Raw genomic sequence first — 22,704 nt, forward strand, 5'->3', positions numbered from 1 at the left:
AGCTACAATGGCGGCAGGCGCGCAACCGCTCTGAAGTGTAGCCTCAAGGAACCAGCACAAAGAAGCAGTTTGTGTGCTCAGCTCCCCCCAGGACCAGTTGGCGTGAGGGGACCTGGTGTGCAGGTATTTGGCAAGTACGGTCTTTCTATGCACCGAGGGGAGGTTTTTCTCCCCCGAGCGGAGGTTTTTCTGTTTCGGACTCTCTCCTTTTCCCCTCTCACTCCCCGTAGAGGGTAGAGGGGGATCGTCTCCCACCCTGGAGTCTCTGATCCCGGCCCGATTTTATCTTCCCCGGTTCGCACTCACGTTAGAAGGCTCTCTCAGTGGATTCTGCGTCCTTTGTCTCCCAATCTCTCAGGTTTTGTAAGGTTTCCAATGGCTTCAGATCTTTTCTGTGTGATGTATGGGCGCGAGTGCAAGTACAGAGCTCCTTACTTCTCCGCCATCTTGCCCCCTCCTGAACATCTTTTCTTAATACAAGCATTTGTATTTAACTGAGCATGAATTTAACTCTAATATCTACTTTTGCTGCATCCCATATGTTTTGGAATATTGAATTTTCTTTTTCTTTTGTTTTGAGACATATTTTGATTTGCTGTTTGACTTTTTTGGTCCGTTGGTTGTATAGTAGTGTGTTGTTTAATATTTATATATTAAACATTCAATATTTACATTGTAAATTTTACAGCTTTGTTTTATTGTTGATCTTTAGTTTTGTACCATTGTGGTTGGAAAATATATTTGGTATGTTTTAAGTCTTCTTAAATTTGTACAGTTTGTAATGTCTCATTTTATGTGATTTAACCAGGGGATTCTTCTATATGTACTTGAAGAAAATGTGTATTCTCTTTTTCTTTGGATGGAATGTTTTATATGTCTCTTTTAGAAAACTGTGTATTCTGAAGTTTGCTTCAAGTAAAAAATGTTCTCATTGAAAAATAAAAGCCCGTAAAGAAGGTGACTGGCCATATCCAGTTTGACTGCACGATTTGCAGAATTGTTCAGTACTCAGGGATACACATCTCAGGAATAAATTGTAATTATTTACAGATAAAATTTAAAATTTTTTCTTTCAAAAATGTTTGCATTGCTTTTTCAAATAACAATGGTTTTAGTAGAGTATAAAATTTATTAAGTTGTACCTAACTACTTAAGAAAACGAACCATTATATTTTTTTTTATCCAATTGTTTTGTTTTGTTTCTCTGTTTTCATCTTGGTAACTTGTTTAAAAATGTTAGTGAGACTCTACGAATGCTTTGAACTAGAAGGCTTGGAAACTTCTGATTTATAGCATTTCTATTTAGAATATGCCCTGAAATGCTTATTTTAGAGTTTATATAAGCAAAGCAATTTAAATAGGTAGAATTGATTAAATATACCTTACCTCCATTCGTTGCTTTCTATTAGGGCACAATCATTCTAGTGTTGCACTGAGGGGCCACAAGTACATATTAATACAATAAGTGTGTTTTGCCTTATTAAACAATAGGAATAGAATCTGGTTCAATGAATCCATAGTCAACCTGACTGTGTGTGTATATGTGGCAGCATTGCAGATTACCTACACTTCACTCATATAAATGATCTGGATAACAAGAAAACAAAAACAAAATACATGTAGTCCATTTCAGTTTATGATTTAGTCCAAGTTAGTCATTTAAGTGATCCCTTTAGTTTTCACTTTGTTTCATTTGTCTAATTGCTCAATCTTCCACAAGCCTCTCCTTCTACTTACTGATCTGTAGGGAATGTGGTGAACTGACCATGTCCTTGCTGCAACAGGGGAAGCAGGTGATCTCCATGGAGTACCCTGGTCTTTCTGAACTATGCAGATATCTCTCATCTGCCTGTGCTCTGATCAGCCCGCCAGCACTTGGACTGAACTTGGGGATCAGTATACACATCTGGTCCAGCCTCTCTTGGCATAGTCAGAGCTTGGCACCCTTCCCTCACTTGGCTCCCACCATTGCCCTTCACCTACTGAACCTCTGCTATGTCCTACTGAACCTCTGCCATGTCCTCCATCCTGCCCATGGCCTACTAAATCCCATGGCAAGCCTGCTAGCTCACAAAGCAGTTGCTTTCAGCTGCTCCTTTTAAGATCAGTGTGCTTCTGAGTCCTGTCCTAAACACAAGCAACCCAAGAGCAGTGCAGGAAAGCTAAACCCTGTCTTTCTTCATAAGAACACATGTATATTATTTTCTCTTTTTCTTCTTTATCTGCTATTCTCTTAATACCTTTGGACCAGACAAGCAGGACCTGACTTTACCTTGTTCATGTGGCAGTGTTCTGTTATAGTCTCTGGCCTTTTGGTGAAAGTGGTTTTTTTAAATTAATAATTATTTTGAGAGAGAAAGAGAGAACATAAGTGGGGAAGGAACAGAGAGAGGGAGAGAGAGAGAATCCCAAGCAGGCTCTTCACTGTTGGCACAGAGCCTGATGAGGGGCTCGAACTCACGAACTGTGAGGTTATAACCTGAGCTGAAATGAAGAGTTAGATGCTTAACCGACTGAGCCACCCAGGCTCCCCTTAGCGAAATGCTAATTGGAAATCAGGCTGTAGGAGAGAGACATGGGCTTACAGATAAGGAATCTCAAATTGGGAGTATTTTGTTTTTTAATTTTTTTTTTAATATTTTTTTAATTTATTTCTAGGAGAGAGAGAGAGAGACAGCGTGAGCAGGGGAGGGTCAGAGAGAGAGGGAGATACAGACTCTGAAATAGGCTCCAGGCTCTGAGCTGGCAGTCAGCACAGAGCCCGACGCGGGGCTCGAACCCACGAACCGCGAGATCATGACCTAAGCGAAAGTCGGACGCTTAACCGACTAAGCCACCCAGGCGCCCCTGTTTTTTAATTTTTTAAATTAAGTTGGGAGTATTTTAAATACAGTTAACCACATACACATGTAGTAAGGGATTATAACTCTAAAGGCAAATGTTTAGATCCCGTGACTTTGTATTTAGATCTTTGCAAAATGAGCAAATTGAGGATGGTTGCATGTCAAAAAGTTCTGACTGAAAACTATCCCTTCATGTAATAGGGCACAGAAGACTGAAACAATTGGAAGAACACATGCTTTCAGGGAAAGAAGCTTAAAAATATGTACATAGCACTGACGGCTCTAGGCAAAGTAATTTGGTAGGTAGTTTTATTAAACATTTTTTAATTCGTCTTTTGTGCCAACAAGTCTTGGGTACACTCTACCTTATTTTGTTGACTGAATTACCACTTCCTTCCAGCTCCCTAAACCCTACCCCCGATTATAGCTACCAACCTGTGTTTAACCTCCATGGACACCATATTTTATAATCAGAATTTTTCTGTTACACCCTTGACTCTATGCAGTGGATCCTACGTATGCTCTGCAATGGGGGAATAAACAAATCTGCATATTAACTAGAACCTTATGCCTTAATTTTTAATAGTACTGTAATGATAGTATATTCATATAGCACAATAGACATGGAGAATAGTTTTGGGATGTGAACTCATTCAGTGGGTCTAAAAACACACCATGTAGAATACTGCTCATTCACTTAAGCTGACCCTATTTACCAGTGCATTTCTGTATGTTTTAGTTTACATGAAAATGTGACTTAAGGATAGAGGTTAGAGATCTAGGAAAGTAAATATTGCATTTTATTGTCTGCCAACTAAGTTGTATAGGAGAAGCAATGAAGTGTGATAGAAAGAACACCGGTTGCAGAATTAGATGACTTTTTATACAACTACTTGCATGCACTTGGATAAATCTATTTCTCTTTTGGAGTGGCTTTTTCCTTATTTGCATAAGACAAAGTTCAGTAGTATGGTATTCTTTAAGTAGCTTTTATTCTAATGATGCATATTTTTACCATATTTTAACATTTTTTCAAGAATATTATCTGTGGGAAATCATTTCAAGAACCCCATTATTATTGAATAGTGTATTTAAATTATATGTCATATATTGAATACTTCTATTAAACAGACAAAGAGAAGACATGACCTGAATTCTGTCCTTCATGGTCACTAAATGATAAAAACCATTGAGCAATATAGTTCTTAGCATTTGATCAAACAAATTAAACATTTGAAACTGAGAGGTTTTGTCTTTATTGTTTTAAAGGCAGGCTATAAAATAAATCTATCCTTTATGTATCTTGCTCTGGTTACATTGTGGTTCCCTACAAATGGGGCATTGGTGCATGTAAACAAAATAGTTCCATTTACAGCACATAGCTCAGAGACTTCTGCCCTGTTTTCAGTGACCCAGAAAGTACAAAGAGAGCTGGGTCACAAAAGTGGCTTTACTAGTATGTTTGTAGACAGGTAGAAACTTCACTACACTATCACCATAAATGTAAGATCCACTTACTCCAACAAAACTGTTATAGTAGAAATAGAAATATTGAGTTCTGTTTCATAACCATTTCATTTGGGAGATTATAAAAAAGAAGGAGGGGAAAAGGATTGGGAAAATCTTTACCCCCTGACATGAAATAATAATAAGTGAAGAACTTAAAAGGGTAAGAAAATTCAACCAGTTTCTTATTGAAAAGAATTTTATTCACAGTCATACTCCTTTCCAAATAATGTTTTACCTATTTGATATACCTATGAATTACTCTTCTGCACAAAGCTCATTTAATCACTAGTATCGGTGTCTTTAGTATTCCTAAATAGGAAAATAAATATATAAACTCAAATGCATTAGACAGTTTTATTGCTTACTAAGTAGATAATAGAGAAAGAGTTTGTTGCACTATGTTTGTATTATATAAATTGAGTTATGGTTATCACTTCAGTGAAGTAACTTCTTTTATTTTATGTAACATTAAAGATATAATCTAATTCTATAAATAGCCACTTATTGAGGAATTCATGAAGGATATTTAATATTTCTTAATAGAAGAAAGTTAAACTGATTTTGAAATGTGTTCTTATAAAATCACATTTCAGTATTGTTTTGTTTTTGCTTTGTTTAATTTTTAAAGACCTATTATATTTCCTCCTGCTATGTCAGACATGTTGAGGTGTACTATTAAATAAAATGTCTATTCTAGATTCAGATAATAAATAACATTTAATTGTAAATGACAGTTTTAAAAAATCTAGTGTTGATGAATTAAAGACCCAGGTGTATCTGTCTGACTTAGCAAAGTAAGAGAAGAAATCTCCACGCTCAGTGTGGAGTCTGATGTGGGGCTTGATCCTACGACCCTGGAACCATGACCTGAGCCAAAATCAAGAGTTGGATGCTCAACTGAGTCATCCAGGTATCCCATGATGTTTTTAAAGCTTAATAATTTACACTTAATGCTGTAGTTTGTACATTTGAAGAGATTAGGTAAACACCCAAGACATTCATCTTTAATGTTCCCATTTATGTGAAAGAAGGCTTTACATATTTCGAATTTCTGACATTTGAAATGGAGTTTAATTTTTATATTCCCCCTTCAAGATGTTACTTTAAGAAGCTAGAATTCATCTCTCCCTAATAACTGTTCATTTATTAAAATTTTGTTTTAGTTTTTTATTAATAAGGCTTTGTTCTTATTATCTTGATCAGCAAACTTTATTTTCTATGTTAAAGTTAGACATATTTTTAAAATGCTATTTATTTCATTTACTACTGAGTGATTTAATTCTTTCATGTTGTTAGGGCTCTCTGTTATGTATTTCTGTTTTAGTAAATGTTAGTGTTTGCTGTTTATTTAATTAAGCTATAGCTGTGTTTTTAAATGAATATCTCACTGGTATTTAGAAACTTAGTGAGGATCTTTTCCCTTCCCACTTTCATCAACCCAGCTGCTTTTTCCCTTTAATATTGAACCTCTATAAATATTTATCTGTATTTTAAATATACTTGTGGTTATCCTCAAGGCTAGTCTATTTAGCAAGTCAGTCAATGTAAGCACATCGCTCATTTTAATTGTATTAATTCACCTCCTCAGAGAAAGAAGGCGAGCTTCCATCTGTCTCTGTCAATTTTGTTTCTTTCCAAGGAGATGACAAAGACATTTTTACCATATAGGTGTGAAATGCACAAGTATGGTAACCCAAGTTCACTCCCACGCCTATTCATTCCCCCATAAATCATCCTACCAGCAAGTGGAAAGCTTAAGTATGAGTGACATTAGTGGGCTCAGAATCCTTACTCTCTGTCTTTATTTAAAAAGCAAAAATCCCAAGCCAGAAAGCTTCAGTGAGTCCCGTAAGCTTTTCCACTGCTATAGGACTTGTAGCTGCACTATTAGTGATGACCTGCCCCGCTGGGATATTGCATAGTCCCTTCATGCATAAAATTAATTCCTCAGTAAAGGCAAAATCAAGTCTCATGAACCCCCCCCCCACTGTAATTTTGAAAAATCCAAGAAAGTAACTGTTTGAGGAAGAAAGTGTTTTATGTAAGATATAAAACATAGGTTTATAGATTTGACTAGCCATGGAAAAAATAAAGATTAAAAAAATGTCTCATATAGGCTTTGCTATAACATGTTAAATGTGTAAAATTGTCCAAGTAGAAAAACATACTTTTCTACTTAACAGGTAATAGGATCTTTTGGTTGCACAGACTTTCTGCCTGGGGCAGCAGGACGTAATGACATTGCCTTGCTTTGTAGAAGGGGAAAATCTCTTCTCCTGACTCTTTTTCCATACTTATTCCTAACTTTTTTTCATACCTGACCTTCAGATTTCCGTTTCAAGTGATTCCCTTTATTACCACAGCTATACTTGACAACCTTAAATATGCTTTCCTTACCACCTATGTCTGCACAGTCTTGTAGTCAGAGAATTCAGAGTAGGGATGCATGGAGAAAATTCACTCTACCTAACATGCCCTAGCCACAACTTTTATTAGCTTTAAAGTATTTGGAACAAGGAAGCAGGGACATCCTCATTCAAGTAAATGGGATGTCAGTTTGTTTGTAAAACATTGGCTGATGGTGGGCTCTCACAGGCAATTTTTTTTTCATTCAGTGAAGGAATTTCATATAGAGGAAATGTAAAAATTATAGAAGACAATTAATTTTAGGTTAGAAATCACCTTACAAATAAAATATCCATGTCCATCCCTATGATTCTGTTTAAGAAAGAAATTGAGACCCAATGTTTATGTAGCTGAGGTCTCACTAATAATGGCAAAAGCCAAATCCCATTTCCTGTTATTCTAATTGCTGAGAAACACACCATTTGCACATATACTTACCTATTTGTACTTTTACCGTAACTAATACTTACAGTGTTGAGCTATGTAGAATGGTAAATAATAAATTTTCAATAAGGAAAATGAGTGAATGAGTATTAAGAATGCTTTCTATAGACCAGCTAGTGGCAATTACATTGGCCAAACATTTAGCGAAAGGGTTGAGGTGTTAAGTGGTGTTAAGGGGAAAAATGCAACTTTCCCCTTAATTGTATCTTAAAATGTTAATAGTCACTTATCACAGATTACTCTTTTATTTTTTTAATTTATTTTAAGAGATTTTGATGTTATTTTTGAGAGGGAGAGAGAGACAGAGCACAAGTGGCGAAGGGGCAGAGAGAGAGGGAGACATGGAATCCAAGGAAGGCTCCAGGCTCTGAGCTGTCAGCACAGAGCCCGATGTGGGACTCAAACCCACACAGTGCAAGATCATGACCTGAGCTGAAGTCAGATGCTTACCCAGCCGAGCCACTCAGGCACCCCTATTTTTATTTCTTGTTAAAAGTTTATTTCTTCTTGAGAGAGTGAGAGCAAGCAGGGGAGGAACAGAGAGGGGGAAATAGAGAATCCAAACTGGGCTCCACGCCAACAGCAGTTAGCCCAATGCAACTCACAAAATGAGAGATCATGACCTGAGCCAAAGTCGGACACTCAATCAACTGAGCCGCCCAGGCTCCCCTCTTTTATTTTTGGATTAATAAAGTTTATTCTTTATAGTAGCTTTAGGTTCACACCAAAACTGAGCAGAAAATATGGAGAGTTTCCATATAGTTCCTGTTCTTGCCCATGCACAACTTCCTCCACTATTGACATCCTATGAACCTGCATTGACACAGAATTATCACCTAATATGAGGATTCACTCCTGGCATTATATAATCTATAACTCTAAGGACATGTATCTATTATTGTAGTACCATGTATACATATATAGTTATACTGCCCTAAAAATCTTCTGTGTTCTTCCTATTCATCCCTCACTTCCTCCCAACCTTTGGCAACCACTGGTCATTTTATTGTTACCATAGTTTTGCCTTTTCCACAATGTCATATAGTTACTCATGCAGTATGTACCCTTTTCAGATTGGCTTTTTTCACTTAGTAATATAAATTTCAGTTTCTTCCAGGTTTCCTTCTCTCTCCACCCCCAAGTTTTGGTAATATGACTTTCCTATAGTCTCTTTTTTTTCCTACTGCCATTAAAGTATAAAATAAAGTATAAAATTCAGAGATGGGAGAGTGAGGTTAGTAGGGTACAATTAAACATGTGACTGATTCACCTTTTCCTGGGGTTCTAAGTTACTTTCAGATTTTAAGAGAATTTATGTTTTTAACTTTTATGCCAGTTATTACCAAGCAACTAAATCATAGACATCATTTTATTTTTCCCAATTTAAAATTCTATTTATTGATTCAGCATTATGAAAATTGAAGATTTATTTCAATGAAATCGTCTCTATTTTAATAAGTATTAGTTTTTCATTTTTCTATTGGCTACTTTTGTAATGTTAAAACTATGTTTCTTTGCTTCCAGTTTCTGGTTCAAACATGTAAGGATCCTGGAAGTTACTTTGTCCTTAAGACAAGTAAAAAGCTGAATATTCTGAAAAATCAAGTACTCTTCTTGGATCCATAAGAGAGGGAAGGACACAGGACAAAACACTGTCCCCAAGATTGGAGAGATGGGCTGATACAAGGAGTCATGGTTTCCCAGAGCAAAGACTCACAAGTGGAAACTGCCAGGGAACCAGTGTCAAGGTAGGAAAATCTGAACTGTAATTGATGAGTTGCTTGGGGCTTAATGTGGACAACAACTTTGAAATTTAAAAACCCCAAGGGGACCCAGTAAAATGGGAGAGATGTCCCCTATACTTTTGTGAGTTTACCTCCTAGAACTCAACCGGATTGTTAGAGAAATTATTAGAGAAAAATCCTCTATATTTCCAACAGGGAGGGGGGGAAATGAATCTTTTGAAATATGCCAGAGCATTCTGTTCTTAAGAAGGCCTGCCCTCAGGAGAAACTAGTAAACCAGAGCCTAACATGCTGGAATATTATCAGAGCCTAACTTAGCTGGCTGGCGGGAAATACCCAACCCCAGCCCAACCTCCTCAGGAAAAAAGCCCTGAGTAACACTTTTGAAGTCCACAGTCCAGAGTCATAGCTACACTAAAGGCTGAGATTTAATCATAAGAACTATAGAATATTTTGCCTCCCCTCACACCTTACCACCACATTACTAAGGCCTACTTACAGTAATTCCCTTTACATGGTACATCATGTCTAAATACCAAAAAAGAATTACAGTGCAGCTTAAAAGGCAAACAAATATAGTTTGAAGAGAGAAATCAAGATAAGAATCAGACATAGCAGAGATGTTAGAATTATCAGACTGGAAATTTAAAACAATCAGGAATACTATGCTAAGAGTTCTAATGGATAAAGTAGCATGAAAGAAAAGATGGACCATGTAAGAAGAAAGATGGAAATCCTAAGAAAGAATCAGAAAGAAATGCTAGAGATTAAAAAAAAAAAAAACACTGTAACAGAAAGGAATGTTTTTGATAAACTTATTAGTAGACTGAGAGAAGAATATCTGACCTAAAGGACGTATGAATAGAAACTTTGAAAACTGAAAAGCAAAGAGAACAAAAACTAGAAAAAAACAACAACAGAATATCCAAGGATCATGAGGTAACTACAAAAGTATAATATACATATAATGAGACTACCAGAAGGAGAAGAGAGAAAGGAATATGAAACAATAATGACTGAGAATTTTTTCAAATTAATGTCAGACACCAAACCACAGATCCAGAAGACACTAGCAGAATAAAATAAAAAAAAATTTTTACCTCCATTTATCATTTTCAAACAACAAAAAATCAGAGGTAAAGAAAATAATCCTGAAAGAAGCCGGGGGGTGGGGGGGTGGAGGGGTATACTTTACCTGTAGAGGAACAAAGATGATAATGACATCTGTTCCCTCAGAAATGCATGCCAAAGAGAGTGAAGTAAAATATTTAAAGTGTTGAAAGAAAAAAAAAAAACCCAACAACCTAGAAATCTGTGCTAAGTAATATTTTTCTTCAAATGTGAAGGAGAAATAAAGACTTTCTCAGACAAACAAAAATTGAGAAGAATCTGTTGCCAGTAGACCTGCTTTCCAAGATATCTTAAAAGAAGTTCTGTAGAGAGAAAGAAAATAATATAGGTCAGAAACTTGGATCTACATAAAGTAAGGAAGAACATCAAAGAAGGAATAAGTGAAAATAAAATAAAACTTTTATTTATTTTTTTATACTGATCTGTTTTAACTGATCTGGCAGTCTACTCAAAATAATGATACCAACATTGTATTTAATAACGTATGCTTATGTACATATCATTTGTATATATAAACATACTTATGCATGCTTGGTGAGTGACAATGATAGAAGGATAGAAGGGAAGAATTAGAAATTTTTGTTATAATAAGGTACTGAAACACTTGTGAAGCAATATACTGTTATTTGGAAGTGGCCTTGGATTAGTTGTAAATTGCCAACTCTAGAGCAACCACCAAAAATAGCTTTTTAAAAAAGAAGTATAGCACCCTTTGATAGCTCAGCTGGTATAACAGAGGACTGTAGAGGAAGTAAAAAACAGAAGTGTAACTGATATGCTAAGACAGAAAATGGAGTCATTTAAAATGTTGACTTAAAACCACAAAAGGCAGAAAAACAGTGGAAGACAAAATTAGGAGTAAAGAAAGTGGCAACAAATAGAAAATAGTAAAAATATGGTAGATATTAATCCGATTATATCAGTAATCACTTTGAATACCAGTGGACTAACTGTACCAATTTAAAGACAGGGATTGTTAAAGTGGATCCAAAAACAAGACCCAATTATATGTTGCCTACAATAAACCCACTTTAAATATAAAGACACATATACATTGGGGCTCCTGGGTGCCTCAGTCGGTTAAGTGTCCAACTTTGGCTCAGGTCATGATCTCTCAATCTGTGAGTTCGATCCCTGCATTGGGCTCTGTGATGACAGCTGAGTCTTGTGCCTGCTTCTGATTCTGTCTCCCTCTCTCTCTGCCCCTCCCCTGCTCATGCTCTCTCTCTCTGAAAAGTAAATAAACATTTAAAAAATTAAAAAAAAGACACATATAGATTAAAAATAAATGAATGGAGAAATGTATACTATACTAACATTAATCAAAAGAAAGCAGGAGTAGGTATATTAATTTTGAACAGCAAATTTCAAACCAAGGAAAGTTTAAGGAATAAAGAATGGCATTGCATCATAATGAAAGTTGGTCACTTATCCAAGAAAACAGAGCAATCTCGGACACCTAACAATAGACTGTCAGGCTTTGTAGGGCAGAAACTGATAGAACAGCAAGAGAAACAGATGCCTTCACTATCATACTTGGAAACCACAATATCATAATGGACAGATGTAGCAGGCTGAATATTAAGGACACGGTTAAACTCAGTGTCATCATTTGACTATATTACAAAAATATATTTCTGGGTTCTTTTTCCTGCTCTATTGATCCATTTGCTTTTTTTTTTTTGTAATACCACATTGTCTTGATTACTTAGCTTTATAATAAGTCTTGAAATTGGGTAATAAATTTGAAGTTGAGGAATGACAGTCCTCCATCTTTGTTCTCCTTTAATATTGGGTTGGCTATTCGGGGTCTTTTGCCTCCCTATAGATACTTCAGAATTAGCTTGAAAAAGAAGCAAGGGCAATACTATGGGGGAAAGATAGTCTTTTCAATAAATGGTACTGGAACAACTAACATGTATAGGCAAAAAAGTGGATCTAGGCATAGATCTTAACAACTCTTCACAACAGTTAACTCAGAATGGGTCACAGACTTAAATGTAAAATCCAAAACTATAAAACTTCTACAAATCTCCTGAAATAAAAGTTCAAACAATGAGATAACACTACACACCTAATAGAATGACTAAATCTGAATCCCTGTCAACAATAAATGCAGGTGAGAATATGGAGTACCAGGAGCTCTTATTTATTGTTGGTGGGAATGTAAAATGGTTCAGGCCCTTTGAAAGAGTGGCAGTTTCTTACAATACTAAATATACCCTGACCATATTACCAGTAATCACATACCTTGGTATTTACCCAAAGGAGTTGAAAACTTATGTTCACTAAAAAACCCTGCAAACAAAAGATTATGGCAGCTTTTTTCAAATTGCCGAAAGCTGGAAGCAACCAAGATGTTCTTCATTAGGTGAATGGATAAATAAACTGTAGTACCGCCAGACAATGGAATATTATTCAGTGCTAAAAAGAAATGAGCTTTCAAGCCATGAAACAACATGAGGGGATTTTAAATGCATATTGCTAAGTGAAACAAGCCATCTGCCAAGGGTACATTTGTGTGATCCCAACATTATGGGAAAGGCAAAACTATGGAGCCAATGAAAAGATCGATGATGGGGCGCCTGGGTGGCTTAGTCGGTTAGGCGTCCGACTTTCGCTTAGGTCATGATCTCCTGGTTTGTGGGTTCGAGCCCCGCGTCGGGCTCTGTGCTGACTGCCAGCTCAGAGCCTGGAGCCAATTTCAGAGTTTGTATCTCCCTCTCTCTCTGACCCTCCCCTGCTCATGCTGTCTCTCTCTCTCTCTCTCCTAGAAATAAATAAAATATATATATATATAAAAAAGAAAAGATCAGTGATTGTCAGGGTTGGGGGAGATAAAGCAGAGGGATGATACACAGAGGGCAGAAGAATTTCAGGACAGTGAGAATACTTTGTATGAAACTATAATGATGGATATATGTCATTATATGTACATTTATCCAAACGAATAGAATGTACAATACCAAGAGTGAACCTTAATGCAACCTATGGACTTGGAGTGATTATGATGTGTCAATGAAGGTTCATCAATTATAATAAATGTGCTGCTCTGGTAGGGGATGCTGATAATGGAGGAGGCCATGTTTGTGTAGGGGTAAAGGGTATATGGAATATCTCTATACCTTCCCATTTACTTTAAACCTGAAACTGCTTTAAAAAATAGTCTTGAATAAAAAACTGTTTCTTGTTCCATCAAGTTTTAGATAGCATCTGTTGATCACTCATGCCCTATTTGATTAGATTATTCATGTCCCTTTGTTCTCTCCACTTCACCTTCCATCATGCCTCCTAAGTTCCTCTCAGCTGTACCTTTGCTTCCAAAGGTTTATGACTGAAAACAATATTATGTTTTATATTTACATCCTATGTCGTTTTATTAACCACTGTGGGCTCTGTTACTGTCTTTCTTTTAATATAGAGAGTGTCATTATAATAAAACAAACAAAAACAGTGGGCAGCTTTTATTGTCTGCAAATTTCAGGTTTTTAGGCTTACAATTAAGCTGAAGGTATTGAGAACAGTGTTTTATGAAAGGGGAAGATGATGCTTTAGATTCTCTTATTTTTATCATCTCTGGAACAAATTTGTCAGTAACAACATAGGACTACATGTAGCTTTTATGGATCCTTTCATGACCTTTGACTCCAAATCCATGAATCAGTTATATATCAATAAAATGAATACATTATAGGCCAGCAGCTTTGATATAACCTTCACTCAAAAATAATCTCATGATGAGTTAGATAATAATTTCCTGAATATAAAACAGAGATGTGTACTGGCATCCCTCCTCTTCAACTAGTTATTTAATAACTTGATAAGCTTTTTAAGTAGTTTGGAATAGATACCCACTGTCTCTCCAGCTAGAAAGAATATAAAAACAATCTTTTTTGTGTATTTTGGGAGCATTGTTTTACTGTCACAAATTAGGAATGGTTTTTTCAGCACTATCTAATTAATGTCAGATAGAATGGCTAATCATCAACCATTGCAAGAGAGTAATCTTTTTTAGTAACGAGCATCTAGTCTTCATCTAGTTTGCAGTGAACAGGCTTGTAGTCTTCCCTAAATTTTGATGCATCAGAATTGCTTAGGAAGCATTTTAGGCATATAGTCTCCTTGAACCTGTCTACAGAGATTCTCAGTTAGTGGATGTTTTGGAGTAGGACCTGAGATTTTGTGATTTAGAAAATCTCTCAAGTGATGCCAAGCAAAGTCAGGTTTTGTAACTCTTGTATTCATCATGCCAGCTTGCTCATTATTTACAAATACCTTGTGCAATCAGTTTACATTAGAGGGTCATAAAGGAAGTCACTCGATCCAAATATAAATAATCATTAGAAAGACTTTGGTAATTTTTTTCATATCTATAACAGGTATTTAGTAGCACTTGTTTAAATTATTTTTCCATTTTAGAATTATCATAGCCATGCTTTTGATATATATCCTTTGGAAACTTGATTATCCATTTATTTATAAATTGGAATGGTTACAAACTTGTTTTCCAGGGAGAGCTCATCTCTGTTCATAGTTACCTTCTGAATCATTTACGCTAAACTGAGCTTTCTGTTATGCCTCAACTCATCTCCTTGAAAGGCTAATATGTCCTTCTTTTCAGTCATGGTTTCTTTATTTGTTAGATTCTGTTAACCCAAATTTCTACCTAAAATTTTGATCATTAGTGCATATAAATCAAGTATTAACTAGCAATATAAGATAATTACACTCCAGATACCTAGCAAATAATACTTGACTTCTCTGCAATTTAATATTTATAAAAACTCTGTTAAAATAAATAATTATCTTGAAGAACAATATAAAATTTATGCATTCCAAATCTTAATAAAATTCATTCTTGGATCAGGTCAGACCAAAAGAGAGCTGAGTAGCATTCTGCATTGTTTTGGCCCCTAGTGCATTACTTTGATTAACGTTAAACCACCAGTCTCCCATTGAGAGAACAAAATCTATATAAAAGTCATTATTAGAGTTGCTATTATAATCTTACCTATTCAGTCTTCAAATTAATGAAAAAATTCAAGAAGCACTGAGTATCTATAACCTTCAAAAGGCACAGAAGAATATACTAGTGTCTCTTAGTTTATAGAATATAACTGTTAAGTGTAGAAATTCATTGTAGACTCCTTATTTTATCTTAAAAGCTCACTGAGTTTTATTCTGCCATTATATACACATTAGTGTGGATTTTACAAATAATGATTCTTATTCTCATTTAAATTTTCAAATAAAGTTAAAATTCCACAGAGACAAACTGTGTTTATCCTAGGATTAAAGTAGCACCAAGCCCTTAGCATAACTCTCAGAGGTAAGCACAATCCAAAGCCAAAGGCATTTTCTTCTTTTGTGAACTCATGGGAGAAAATTTTTTCATGTCCTATAATGATGGAAAGCTGGGCTTCTGATGAACACCTTTTTGGTTCATATGTTAGAGACAGTATGAACATTGTAACTGATTCAGTCTCTCTCCTCTGGAAAACTTCAAGTCAGATTGTCGACTATCTTGAACATATGTTCAGGGCCATTTGATATCTAATAATTCTCTTGTTCTAATCTTTTATTTGGCTGGATTTAATTTTTCTGCCTTTTTATTCTTCTGTCATATATCTTGACCCATTTTATTCCTTATTGAAACTCCTACCTTAAAACTCCAAATTCCAGTATCCTACTTTCAGATACAAGCATTTATACGTCCATCACTTAATCTCTTATTACATCTGCTCTTTGACCTCATGGAATGCTTTATTTTATTATTTGCTATTTTACAGATTCATTTCCTATTTTGGTAAAATGACATCAAGATCTATCTTATCACCCAAGCCTGAGACCTGGAAAAAATCTTAAGTGTTTCTCGCCAAAGTCCTTTAGCTCCAAATATCATTAAATTCTTTCATTTCCACCTCTTTAAATCTTCAGAATTTGTCTTTTCTCTCTTCTTTATTTTTACAGCCATCACCTTAGTTCAGATACACAATATTTCCTGCCTATCCTATTACAACAGTCTCCTAATTGGGCCCATTACTTTAAGTCTTATCTTCACCAATTCTTTCCCATACTGTTGTCAAAGTTACTTTTTCAGAACATGAATCATCATAAATCATATTCATTGACTTAGAATTCCTCAGTGTCTTCCCATTGTCTACATGATAAACCTCAAATTTCATCATGCCATACATACTCACTCATGACTGATCCCTAACTATCCCCTCCCTACATTCTGTGACACCTTCTACTTCAGCCTGGCTAAGTATTTCATTGTTCCAAGGGTAGCATACTACTCCCTAGCTTTGGTCTTTTCTATATGCATAACTTTTCTCTAGAATATCCTACCTGATTCCTCTACCATCCCAATTCTATGTGGTGAATTTTTAATTCTCTGTTAATGCCATTATTACTAGCAAAGCCTGTACTCTCCTGAAATTTATATCCTCAGTAGCTAATAAAATTTCTTTCTTTCTCTGTAGCCTGTCTTGCTCTCTTTTGTGTCCTTGTTTCAACCATATAGGATTTCTGGTGCCTTGTCCTTTTCTTTTCCCATGTAACACCTTCGTATATGATATTTCTCTTGATTACAATGTTTTCTTGCTCTTATTTTCACCTCTACTATTCATACTTATTTTTCAGATATGTACCTCTGTCATGATAAGTAAAGACCTCCATGTGACCAAATCAAATGGTCGTCTTTTCTGCTCTCATCATGATATCCTAGCAATATTTAACAAAATATATAATTTTATTAAACATTTTTATCTTTCTTTTCTTGAAGATATATATATATATGAGTTTGTATATATAAATATATATAAAAGATATGTATATATATATAAAAGAGTATATATACATATATATATATGTATGTATATATACATACTCTTTTTTTCCTCCTACCTCATGGGCCATTCCTCTTGACTTCTTTTTGTGGTTCTCTCTTTACTACCCAAAATCTACTTGCTGGATTTTCCCAGGACTGAGTCCTTGGTCCCATTTTCTTCTCTTATTATGCTCTCTCTCTAGGTGATTTCAGCAGTTTTCATGACTTAGCTTACCAGATGAGGATTTTCATCCGTAAGTATCTATTCTAAGATCCAAAGTTAAAAGTACAGTATCTTACAAGTCATCTCTGAATTTGGATGTTTTAGAGATACTCAAAACAATTATTTTAGTCCTCTCTTTCAGAAAACCTGATATCTCTGACTCTTCACTCAACAGATCACCATCATCCATCCAATTACTAAACCAGAACCCTAGAAATTTCATTGTTCTAATGCCAAACATATTTCAAATTAATCTAATTCTCCCTATCTTATTTTCTATGGTCTTTCCCCCTTATTTCTTTAACATCCTCTATATTGGCCTTCTTGTTCCGCTCTTGGCTCCCTCCTATCCATTCTCCATGCAGAAACTGAAGTTACCTTATTAAAGCCCAAGTCATTTTATGTCACTCCTTTTAAGGCTATCAGTAGTTTTCCAGCTAGAGTAAAATATGCATTTTTCCCCATGATCTTTTTGAGATATAACCACTCCAGCTTTGTCTAATTCCACTCTTCCCTTCACTTGATCACTAGACTAATAATGCTCATGTTTTCTCAGTTCCTGGAGCAGACCCATGTATTCTCTGCCTCAGAGCCTTTGCCTTTGCTACTCCTATGCCAGGAACTCCCCTTCTCCACACCTAAAAATGTTTAAATATTTATTCCTCAGTTCAGAGCTTGGATTTTGCTCTTTTGAGAATACTCTTCTGAACCTCCCTTAGCAGATCTAGATTTCCTTGTAATTTGTTTATTCACTACCTATCACTTCTTATAGTTGCTAACTTGTAATTTATTTGTTTACATGTTATGTATTTCTCACAAAATTTTAAGCTCCACGAAGACAGTGGTTGTTTCAATATTGCATCTCTAATTCCAGTATGGTACCAGAGTAGGTATTTAATAAATATTTGTTAAATGAGTGACTCTCTCAACTTAAACATTTCTTCCACCATAGGAAGCCTATGATTCTTGCAACCAGAGTAGATCTACATATAAAATGGCCCTGTAGCCCTCTATACTTCCTCATAATAGTTTACTTTTTTATAATTACTATTTGTCTTCCTTGTTAAATGGTAGTGATATGGGCCTTATATGTTTGTTTTACTGTGGGATCCCCAACATATTTGCAGTATGGCAAATATTTCTTATAAATGTTTAAGTAGTAAAGGAATATCTGGTACATCTTAAAAGCTTATTATTTTTTGTTGTCTGAATGAATTGATTGAATAAAAATTGGTAATGGTGACTGAGACTTTTTTTTTTAAGTTTATTTATTTTGAGAGAGAGCGCACACAAGTGGGGGAGGAACAGAGAGACTGGGAGAGAGAGAATCCCAAGCAGGCTCTGCATTGTCAGTGCAGAGCTCAATATCAGCGTCGAACTCACAAACTATGAGATCATGACATGAGCCAAAATCAAGAGTCAGTGGCTTAACTGACTGAGCCACCCAGGCACCCTGAGACTGTTTTTTAAATGGTAGAAATGTTAAGTATTAACAAGATCTCATATTGAATTGAGCTTAGAGAATATTGTGATTTGATCCTTACAATACAGATGTTTTCTCTGTCTCTAAAAATAGACACAACCATGTAAATCTAAAAGAGTTGTTTGGTAATTTGCACACAAGAAGAGCATTGCCTCAGTTAGAGTAAGAATGAAGACTATGCCTGATTAAGCAAAAACTCTTTGTTAGTACCAAGTCAAAGAGCAGATAAAGTTCAGCAATGTAGACGATTGATTCTCCTTGAAAGCCAGAATATTAGATCTAAACCATTCACCATGAACAGAAAATACAAACTGGTAAATAAAAATTATTACAACAAAAAATGACAACATGGAAAAATAAAGTCATAGAGCAAGAAACTTCAAAATATGTTCTGCTGCTAAAATGGTGTGTGAAGTGAGAGCAGGGAAATAGTTCCCCAGTGAAACAAGTGTGAGAAATACTGACTCAAACAAAATCATAACTATGTCTTTCCTGAGAACACTATAGTGCCTTAGGGCCTATCAATGGAAGTATATGGAATGACTTTTTTTCCCCTAGATGTATTTGGCAGTCAAATCATTTTTGCACAGAATATCTAGTGGAATTGATCTGGGAAGAATTAGTCTTGGTACTGAAAGCATCCTTCCATTAGCAGAGATTTAGTTCAGTTTTATTAGATGACAACTGTAAAATAGTCACCCTTAGATTATTAAAAGGGGATTTTCTCAACTAGGCAATTATTTGAATGTATTGTCTGTGACTATTCAGGGATAGATACTGATGTTTCTGTATGAAGAGAATGCAAGTCATCCTATTAGGAAGTGTCAAGGGAAAATAGATTGTTGGGAAAAAGGGAGGAAATGAGAATGGTGAAGATTAAGGTATACCTTAAATGTTTAATAAAAGAGTGAGGCGATCAAAACTATAATAATCTTCATCCAATCCTTGACAGAGACTAATTCAAACATTTCAAAGTCATTAAAGAGTTCAATATAAGGTAAGTTAATGGAGACTTATGATCTGTTGACCGTATTACATCTTTAAAAGATCAAATTTTGGCCTGAAGATAGCAGATTCCTTCTTAATGATTCACATTACCCAGAAGTCTGGGATTTACTGGAATTCTTAATAAAAATTACAAATCTCCCTGCAATAAATTTCAGGTGCTGGTTCTTGATAAAGTACGGTTTGCCATTAAATTTGCCCATTATCAATTATTGCTTACCTTTTATTTTGTTTTGATTTTAATATTTTTCCTTAATCTTTCTAAGTAGTATAAAATTGCCACTCTCAGTTCATTCATGGTCACCCAGGAAGTTTATTTTCGTTTTTGGCATAAAAAAACCCATGTGGTGTCCTTAGTGTTGCTTATTTATGGTGAGAGTGCTTTATTGTGTGGCTTTCTCAGACAGAACTCAGGGCTCATCAATTAACAAATCCTTCCTCTGCCAGAAACTGGCTTTCTAATCTCAAACCAGATTAAAAACCCCCTTTCCTTTTGCTCATTTCACTGCTTTTTCCCCCTTTGAAAACCATGATAAAAGTAGAAAAAAGAATAATTCTATTTCTTTCTTCCTTGTAACTGTATTTTTTAAAGGTAACAGCCTTTTTTCATACATAAAGTGATACATGCTCATCTTAAACAGATTCAACAATATGGATAAGGACAAAGAGGCAATTCATCCAGAATTTTATCACCTTGAAATGACCAGTGTTACATCTAGGAAGCATTTCCCCAGATATATCTCTATATATATACACAGAAGGAAAAAGGAAGGGAGCCAAATATAATTTTATAATAATTGAATTCTAGCCTACATGCTTTTTTAAAAACAAAAAGTATTATGGTTAATTCTATTTGAATGTAACAGAACAAGAAACAAGTGGAACTGAGAGAATTATTAAACTTGAGACAAATGCTTCTTCTCATTAAAGGATTATCAATTATTTAAAAAAGAAGAAAATAATAAGGGAAAATATGATAAGTATGAAGGCTTTTAAATTCCATATCTATACTTGGTATGGATAGCTCTCCATGAGAGATGGAGAGGTGAATTCTTTTATACTTGCTTCCCCTCCTATTCCTTTCTCCTGAGTGTTGTCCATCTTACTACATCAGTGTCCATACTTGACACCTGGATTGAGTATAAATAATACCATACAATACTGTGTCTTTTTTCAGATCATATAGACTTGTTCCATTGCGTTCTGGAATTGAATGTTTAGGAAATACTCTTAGGCCAGCCTCCTTCTCCCTTCTTCTGTTTTATTTATTTTATTCTTTTGGGATACCTTGGAGAATTTTTTTTTTTTTGTCTTAAAAGTTCAGTTATTTAGCTAGCTTGTTTTGCTATTGATTGTTCTTTGTCAGCTCTTCCTAAATCTGAAGATTTAGTTGATGGAAATATTCTGTATCATATCTAAGTACTTTTTATGCTCAGTTTGTTGAATTTTCTACTTGAAATGACAGTTACCTTTGTTATGTTGTTTTTGTCCTTCAAATATTGCTTATTTGATTAGTTTTCTTTTTTTTTCTCTTCCACATACTATGGTAATCTCAAGTCATTAATTCAAATGCTATATAAGTCTCTTTTGCCCCTTAAGTGTTCTAACTGATTTATTGGCTCTGTCATTGTATTTTTTTTTATTGTTCATTTGCAGGCATTATTAATTTACTTCCTTTGGTCGGCAGCTTCCTTGTCAGTCCTTTCTATGGCTTCATCTTCTTGCCTTTGTGCTATAAAATCCTATCTAAGACTTTCTATGACATAAGACATTCATGGGGAATGTGCTTCACTTTCTAGGGTTATGTTTTCATCCTGACTGGTCTTGGTGTATCACATTCATAATGTGTTGCTTTCTTTCTTCTACTTGTTTTTCTCCGTATTTCCTTATGCCTTAATAAATTACTGCTATTACAGTCTAATTCCTTATATATGGGTGGGCTATAATCTTGTATGACTGGTGTCCTTAGAAGAAGAGATCAGGACACAGACAACACAGATTGAGGACATAGAAGTCAGCCCTCTGCAAACCAAGGGAAAGAAGCTTCAGAAGAAACCAAACCTGATGACACTTTGATCTTAGACTTCTAGGCTTCAGAACTGTGAGAAAATGCATTTCTATTGTTTAAGCCACTCTGTCTGTGGTATTTTCTCATGGCAGCCTGAGCAATACAGGTAATACACTATCAGCCTGATTTACCACTGATGATGTGAACCATGATGTTCTACCCGAGGTAGTTTTTTTTTTTTTTTCCTAGTTTCTCTGTAGTAAATTACTTTACCTTCTCTGCTCTTTTGAAGGAAGTTACTAAGTTACTAAGTGTAGCCCGTGGGAGGGGTCAGGAGTGGACTGAGGGAGATTTTGGCTCCACCTTCTGGGTAGAAAGTATCATTTGGAATTCTCTAAGAGAGATTTGTCTCTTCTCCTCATTTATTTATTTATTTGTTTATTTATATCAATATTAACTCATGTCTTTTTATTTTATACTTTGGGTTATAATCCAGTACTAATTTATTCTTTGTTTGTTTGTTTCTTTTGGTTTTTTTTTTGGTCAAATTGTTCTGGGTTTGGCCAAGAGCTTTGGAGCTCTTTCAGCTGGGCTTTATCCTTTTGACATGCATCTATAGTTGTGTTTTATATTTTTTAGCACTTTTTCATTTTCTGTCATTACATGATGATCCAGGGTCAACTTGTACTTTTCTTGCCCTTGCTCTAGAATTAGTCAGTTTTTCAAGGAGCCCTGTATCATTTTATAGGTGAAACCAAGATTGGGTGCTATATGGAACAAATTATTTTAAATACAGTCTTATAGAACTTTTCTAAAGGTGTTCTCCATGCATCAATTACCATTTCTTTGTTGAATTTGTTCTCAATCATTCAGGGAAGACCTGCTTTTCTCTCCTTGATGTAAAGGGCAAACTTCCTTGGTATTTTCTGTTTCTTTCTTATTTACTGGAACACAAGATCTGTAAAAAGCTCTGCAAGAAAGAAGGGTAACTTCATGATCAAATAATTTTGAAAGCATAGGGTATCACACAGCTTCTGGAAATTTGCATTTTATACTAACATAATAAAGAGCTTTC

General features: G+C 35.2%; 1 long non-coding RNA gene across 2 annotated transcripts in view; it reads left to right on the plus strand.

Annotated features, from left to right (window-relative positions):
- The first annotated feature begins 6 nt into the window (after nucleotides 1-6).
- Nucleotides 7-22,704, plus strand: part of LOC144221757 (uncharacterized) — a 93,747-nt gene continuing 71,049 nt past the window's right edge. For both annotated transcript variants that reach the window (XR_013332173.1, XR_013332172.1), the window contains exon 1: nucleotides 7-123. This is a non-coding gene — a long non-coding RNA (uncharacterized LOC144221757). The remainder of the gene's footprint in view (nucleotides 124-22,704) is intronic.

The sequence above is a fragment of the Crocuta crocuta genome, unplaced genomic scaffold (assembly GCF_008692635.1).
Source record: "Crocuta crocuta isolate KB4526 unplaced genomic scaffold, BGI_CrCroc_1.0 scaffold397, whole genome shotgun sequence".
Lineage (NCBI taxonomy): Eukaryota > Metazoa > Chordata > Mammalia > Carnivora > Hyaenidae > Crocuta > Crocuta crocuta.